At 44.1% G+C, this 6986-nt stretch overlaps 1 protein-coding gene across 1 annotated transcript in view; it reads left to right on the top strand.

Moving 5' to 3' along the window:
- The first annotated feature begins 3682 nt into the window (after nt 1-3682).
- tecta (tectorin alpha) overlaps nt 3683-6986 on the top strand; it is a 49356-nt gene continuing 46052 nt past the window's right edge. Inside the window, exon 1 of the mRNA XM_020464386.2 lies at nt 3683-4307. The gene's annotated coding sequence lies outside the window, so the exon portion shown is untranslated. The remainder of the gene's footprint in view (nt 4308-6986) is intronic.

The following is a 6986-nucleotide window of genomic DNA, read 5'->3' as shown; positions in this document are numbered from 1 at the left end:
TGACATCATTGATATATACAGAGAAGAGTCTGCCCGAGAATTGAACCCTGTGGCACCCCCATAGAGACTGCCAGAGGTCCGGACAACAGGCCCTCCGATTTGACACACTGAACTCTATCTGAGAAGTAGTTGGTGAACCAGGCGAGGCAATCATTAGAGAAACCAAGGCTGTTGAGTCTGCCGATAAGAATGTGGGGATTGACAGAGCCGAAAGCCTTGGCCAGGTCGATGAAGATGGCTGCACAGTACTGTCTTTTATCAATGGCGGTTAAGATATCGTTTTGGACCTTGAGCGTGGCTGAGGTGCACTCGTGACCAGCTCGGAATCTGGATTGCAGAGCGGATAAGGTACGGTGGGATTCAAAACGGTCAGAGATCTGTTTAACTTGGCTTTTGAAGACTTTATAAAGGCAGGGCAGGATGGATTATAGGTCTGTAACAGTTTGGGTCTAGAGTGTCTCCCTCTTTGAAGAGTGCGATGACCACGGCTGCTTTCCAGTCTAGAATTGTCAGACGATACGATGTATGCACTTCCACTGACGATTTTGTAAACGCTGCCTGATACAGTCCAGCCAATGCAGCTCCATTTCATAGGCTGCAGTAGCCTTGTGGGCTCCGTAAGGTAGACACGTCAGGTCTATTCCACAAACCTAGGTTTTCTCTCCGGCATTCATGTTTTTTGCTTAGCTGCAGCTATGTTTCCATTCCATAGGTGCCAGGTGTTGGGTTTCTGGGGATTCCCCTCTCTACTCCCCTCCTTCATTTCCCACCAAAATGTATTTAATCCGGACCCTATGAGTGGTATAGCTATGTCCACCACCACAAGACCCCTTCTCAAGGCAACTCAGTGCAACACTATCCCGGTGAAGGGTGTCAACTGGAACTCAAGACCCATTAGGGACTTCAGATTAGGCTCAGAGGTGCTTCTCATATCCCAAATGGGTCCACATTTAGTAGGATAGAGGTTATACAGGTATGGGTGTGATTTGACAACTCTGTGGCATCTGAGGATATTCACAGACATGTATCATGTCACGTCATACCACTTCTATCAAAATGGGAATCCTTCCTCAGGTGCATTCTCATTGGCCTCTCACCTTTGTAAATTGAGTTGTCTGGTTCCTGATGCAAATGATGTCTGCACTCTTGTTGGCTGGTGTCTTTCTAACTATGCCGTGTCTGCAAGACCTATCAAATTGTATTAGTCACATGCGCCGAATACAACAGGTTTAGACCTTACAGTGAAATGCTTACTTACAAGCCCTTAAACAACAATGCAGTTTAAATAAAAATACGAATAAGAAATAAAAGTAACAAGTAATTAAAGAGCAGCAGTAAAATAACAATAGCAAAACTATATACAGAGGGGTACAGAGTCAATGTGCGGGGGGGGCACTGGTTGGTTGAAGTAATATGTACATGTAGGTAGAGATATTAAAGTGGCTATGCATAGATAATAACAGAGTAGCAGCGGTGTAAAAGGAGGGGGGCAATGCAAATAGTCTGGGTGGTTTTTGATTATGATACACTGGCTTTAGGTCATAAATTTCATAATTTATAGTTTTGACTGATAGGAAGTTGCTTTCCTGACCTGTTTTGTGGGAGACCTGAAAAAGCCAACTACTGCAGTCACCATCACGGAGCTCAAGTCTTCCAACTGGGGCCAGTCCCACAACTGCCTGGATCACTGCAACAACTTGGCTGCAAAATAATCAGGCTTAATTGGTGTCACCCAGCCTGGAGGTGCTGAAAGCTCCAGCTCCCCTCACTCCCCATCCTCCAGCCATGGTGTGACTGTGAACCACATGCGACACATTTGGCTGATGCCATCGCGACCTCCCTCAGCCAATTCAGCCGGCCGGCTCTAAATCCCAACTTCCAGCCCCAGCAGAAGCTCTGTCACCAGGCAGGGGTTTGAGCTGAGGTCTCCTTGGCCTGGGCCTTTTCTGACTGGAGCACCAGGCCCACCAGTTCCAGTTCCTCCACAGAGGGAAGTCTAGGCTTCTGGAGACAAACAGGCTGGTGATAGGGTTACCAGGCTGTGAAAACGAGGCTGCCCCGCTAATGCAGGGTCACGCAGAGGTTGGGAGGTGGTGGGGGGTGAGTTGTTGCGTTACCTCTTCACGCCCTTGTCCCGTATCTAAGACCTGGCCGGGCAGGCGGTATCCTGATCTCCCCCATTGCATTATGGAGCTGGACCAAGGGCAGGTTGGGCTGAACGGAGCCCATTGTGTGCCCAGGAGAAGGAGTCTTTTGGGAAGGTGGATTTGGGTTACCACAAGGAGGTTCTACATTGTGGAGGAAAGAAGAGGAGAGGAGGGCAAGGCCAACTGCTGGGCATAGGGGGAGGTTAGAGTGTTGATATGGAGTGGCCCCCTCTGGGGATTGGGTGACTGTTGTGCTGAGCTCACCCAGAATCCATTCCAGGATAATTTTTTTTGGAGGGTTGGTCAAGCTTGATGGGCTCTCCAGAACTTCTGATGTTTGATACGCCCGACTCTGTTCTCACCTGTCACTGTGGTCCCACATAAATGGTTGATGTAATGCTTTTTTACTTATTGAGGTAAATGGATCAGTCCGTTTCAACCATGACTTTTATTTTCTCAACTTTTTTACAATTGAAACGACAATCAGACCATTTAGTCATAGTTCAACCTCCTTATGAAGACTATGTTCCTGGAAATATCTATGTCATCCTGTCCTCCATTTCGGCATAGATGTGTGCACACCTTACATGGGGCAAATATGCAGTGTCACCTCAGCTGAGCTCAGAATGTAACAACCAATTTGATTATACAACACTGTCCCCATTCCCAGTGAGCTAAATGGAGAGGGAGCGACCATTATCCTCTCACTATCATGTCCTTGTTGTCGAAATAATTTTGTTTGGGCAGATGAGAGTGTGAGTGAGTCCATACGAGAGAGGGTTCAAGTGAAAATCCGGCCTATCGTCCCCATCTCAATTTCTCCCACTTCTCCTTGTCCTCGACATTTCCCAAAACACTGACCGTTAGCACAGGAGGATCCCGGTCCCGGCAGGCCCACTGGGATCATGTTGTTTTTTGTCCCCTTTTGTGTGTCGCTCTCTTTCACAGGTTGGTTAAGAGTATGTGCTTTTTACACAACAAGGCATGGGAGGTGTAAAAGAATCCTCCACAGAGAGCCCCTACACTGGTCAATGGGAGCCCCGGGTGGACCCTCACTCCTGCAGCCTTTCACACATCCTGCTCCCACCTCTCCAGTTACCTCCACTGTCCCCCTTACAACAAAGACCCAAGTGACTCCCCTCTCCTTCCCAGACCCTATCAGCACGGATCCACCTACGATTTCCCTTATGCCTAATCTCTCCAGGATCTATGGAAATGAGGTGCGCTGTGTGTCCCTGTAAATGAGGCCGTCCCTAATTAAAGAGAAGCACACAGTGTGTCCTAAGTGACTCATGTTAATTCTGTAACTCAAACTACCCAAGGTCTTGAAAAAGCAAGGTTTTAGTATGTGTGTTTTTCTCTCTCTTTGTGTCCATAAAATAACCCAGAGTGAGACTGGGCTCCTTTGGCTGGAGTCACTCCGGTAGAAAGCTTTAGCCATACATAGACAGACCCTGTCGACAGGGCTGATGGGGGGGGGGGGGGGATCAGGGCCCAATCCAAGGGGCTGACATTTATGTCAATCCTATTTGTTTAAACCGTTTTGCCTTCCATGCTTGGAGGGAAGTAAGGTCTAGTTTCAATATTTTGCCTTTGCTTGTGTAGTATTTTCTCCCTCATTTCCAGGATCTCTTATTTGCTCTCTCCCTCACTTTCTACACACTCTCTCTTCCTCTTTCTGCACTCTCAAAGTCCCCCTCCCCACTTTCCCCTTTCCCCAAACACTGATTTCTGATTAAGTTGAACACTATCCCCGGTAAAGTTTGCACCTGCCTCTTTTAGTAAAGTTCCTTCCAGAGCTTCAGCAGGGGCTTACACTTTCTCTGCTCCTCTCATTCAAGTATTCTCTTTCTCCCTGCTCCTTTTGAAATCCATTGGATGCCCTAGGCGAGGATTCGGCTGTTTTCTGGGACTCTCATTATTACAGTACCGTTAATCCTGCTGGAAGTGGACGAGAAGTGCTCCTCTGTTTGGATGTCCACCCCCCCCTCCCCTCCCACCACCATCACAACAACCACCACCACCCCTCAGTCTTTCTCCAGTCCTCTCCTCACTTCTTTTAAACTCTGTGGATGTTCCCAGCTGGATGGAACACAGCTGTGTACTGGAGGCAGCCTGGTGAGAGTGGTGAGGAGCTAAATGTCCATCTTCTGAAAGCAGGTGAGTGGTCAATCTATCTACCTCTTCCTCTATCTCTCTTTCACTCCAGCAGGTTCCTCACCGACAAGTGGACAGTTAAGGTGCACCTGAATCTGACTCCTGGATAGGTGTGTGTTTTATACTTGTTTATCCTTGGCATCTCATAGCTTTTTGAAGATAATCCCCGTCACTGATAGACATGGTGTATACAGCATTTAAGGTATCAGGACATTTTATAGCCTCACCCATTTCAGCTCTTAGGAAATATGGACATGAGAGTATAGAGGACGTCATATTGCTTTATGAGCATGTGTATGGTGATGTCTCACAGGGAAGATGACGGAGCTATCCTTGGCATTTGGTCTTGGAATAATGTAATGCCTTTCTTTCATTAATACTGTATTAAGATGATATGTTCAATGTTATAACATTGCTACTGCTGAGCATCTGGCAATATAGTTTGACTTGACAAGTATGTGCTAATGAAGATGTGTGTTGAGAAGTTAATCAGTCGTTTTAATAGAATTTCAGTAACATTAGCCAACAGTCCCTAATCTACTTGTGTCTTCAGATACATGGCAATAATTCTGCTATATTTGAATGTTCTGCTCGCTGTATTATTTCATGAATTGGATACTCCCACAATTGTTTGTGTTCTGTTAGTTGTAGCTAGAGTAAACTCCTGATACATTTAGAAGTTTAGGGCACTGGAGTGTGAGCCCAGAGGGGTTGTGTTTACACCATTAGAAGAGCTCTTTCTTTTGAAAGTGCAGTCCCTGAGTGCATTCCCGGGCTTTATCTCCATTGTTCTGTTGAAACATTATGGAGTAAATGTCTGTCAGATAGCGTGGGGGGAACTTGAAGGAGTGAAAATAGCAGTTGTGGTAATCTCTGTGTTGACAAAGCATGACGACAGGGCGATGACTGAACGATGATCCCCTCTCACCAGGGTCCACTAACCTTGGCACACCTGAACACAATTTACCATCAGGCTGAATACTGTACACACATTAAAGAGATGACAGTGGAGATTTGGGAGAGACATACTTCATTCACATCACATTCCCCAGAGATCACAATGAGGATAACTGGGCATACCACATCATTTCAACATGGACATTTGGGTAATGTTTGGTTGAGACGTTGTTCAATGAGATTTCAACCTTTATTCACCCACTCAAAAAGACTGTCAGAAGTTTGTTGAAATCCCATTGTGTCATCACTGGGCTTTCAACCATTTAATAGCACAACAGAGTTAAAATGGGAATACATGTTATCACTGTGCCTCATCTCATAGCACAACCAAATGACCTGAATTGCAGTTGAGATTGCATTAAAAGTAAATAATGCAAGTGATCCAAGCTGTTTGAGATTCTGCGCATATTATTATAGCAGTTGTGAAGATCTCCACAGACCAGCGACCTGCATGCTATCTTGATTATGATTACATAAGAAGTTACTGTAGGCTTAACTCAAAATGTGGCCATGGATGTATTACTCATTTTAATGTTGAATAAATACTGTTACATTAGTTTGTTAGCCTTAACTTTTTATGTGACTCCAACATCAATTATTAATTTGTAGATTAACTGAATATTGATTTCTGTTTGGTTGACAACGCAACCAAATATCAACATTTTAAAGGATATCCAACATATCAATTATTAATTTGTAGACTAGATGGAATTAAAGCCAGACTAAGTCAGTGGCACAGGTGGAACTATCCAAGCAGAAGATGAATCTCCTTCAAATGTTGGTAATCGGTTGTCTTGACAACCAAACACAATTCAATATCAAGTTTGTCTACAAATTAATCATTGATGTTAGATTCCTGTCTCCATCTCAACCAAAATCTAAGTTAAAGAATTGGACTACATTTAAGGACTAAACCTACATTGTTGGTTGAGATGGAGATGTGGTTCCAACATGTTAATGATTTACTTGAAGATAACATTTGAAATCAACCAAAGCTTGAAACTCTAGGCCTACATGTATTGTCTGTATTCAGTTGAAATGAAAGCTGTTGATGACTTTGCAAATGCTATAACGGCCTAATAAATAGTATCATTGATATGAGACTTATAAAGTATGGTAAAATTTTATTTGCTTTGTTAAACCTACCTTTTGGAATGACTTCGATAGCTGGTGATGCCTCCATGCATCTCACTTCAGTCTCTCGATGGACCCACTCTTCTCACGTAGAGCCCCCCCCCCCCAGCCGCTATACATAAGGGATAAACAGCAACATTCTGTGCATTACCTTGGAATAATGGACAACGCTGCAGGACGAGGTGGAGCCCAGTCCCTTTGCAGAGTTAATTTTTTAAAGATAATGTACAGAACAGAGGCGTTTATCGTTAAATAAAGGTAAAAATGTATTTAACTATTTTTTTAAATAAATTGTGCTTATTCCACATTTGCATAACAAAATAATATGAAAGCACTAATTTACCAATATAAATACTTTTTTCGTTGATATTTTCATAAGCGACAGTAGGGACCAGAGAAATTCATGTTCATCACTCACCATGTTAGGTCATCAGATGCTCCAAAAAAAAGTATCTGCAAAAATAAATGAATGCTAGTTAGCTAGCTATGTTTTTTCCTTGTTGGACCTGCATTTACAATGTATCCAATTTTGGTTTGTGTGGTTGTTGGTTTAGCTTTCTGTGACTTTGAAGCAAGTCCGGCCCTCATGTG

Source organism: Oncorhynchus kisutch, linkage group LG28, assembly GCF_002021735.2.
Source record: "Oncorhynchus kisutch isolate 150728-3 linkage group LG28, Okis_V2, whole genome shotgun sequence".
NCBI lineage: Eukaryota > Metazoa > Chordata > Actinopteri > Salmoniformes > Salmonidae > Oncorhynchus > Oncorhynchus kisutch.
Note: the sequence above shows the minus strand (reverse complement) of the source record. Positions and strands in the feature narration are given on the sequence as shown.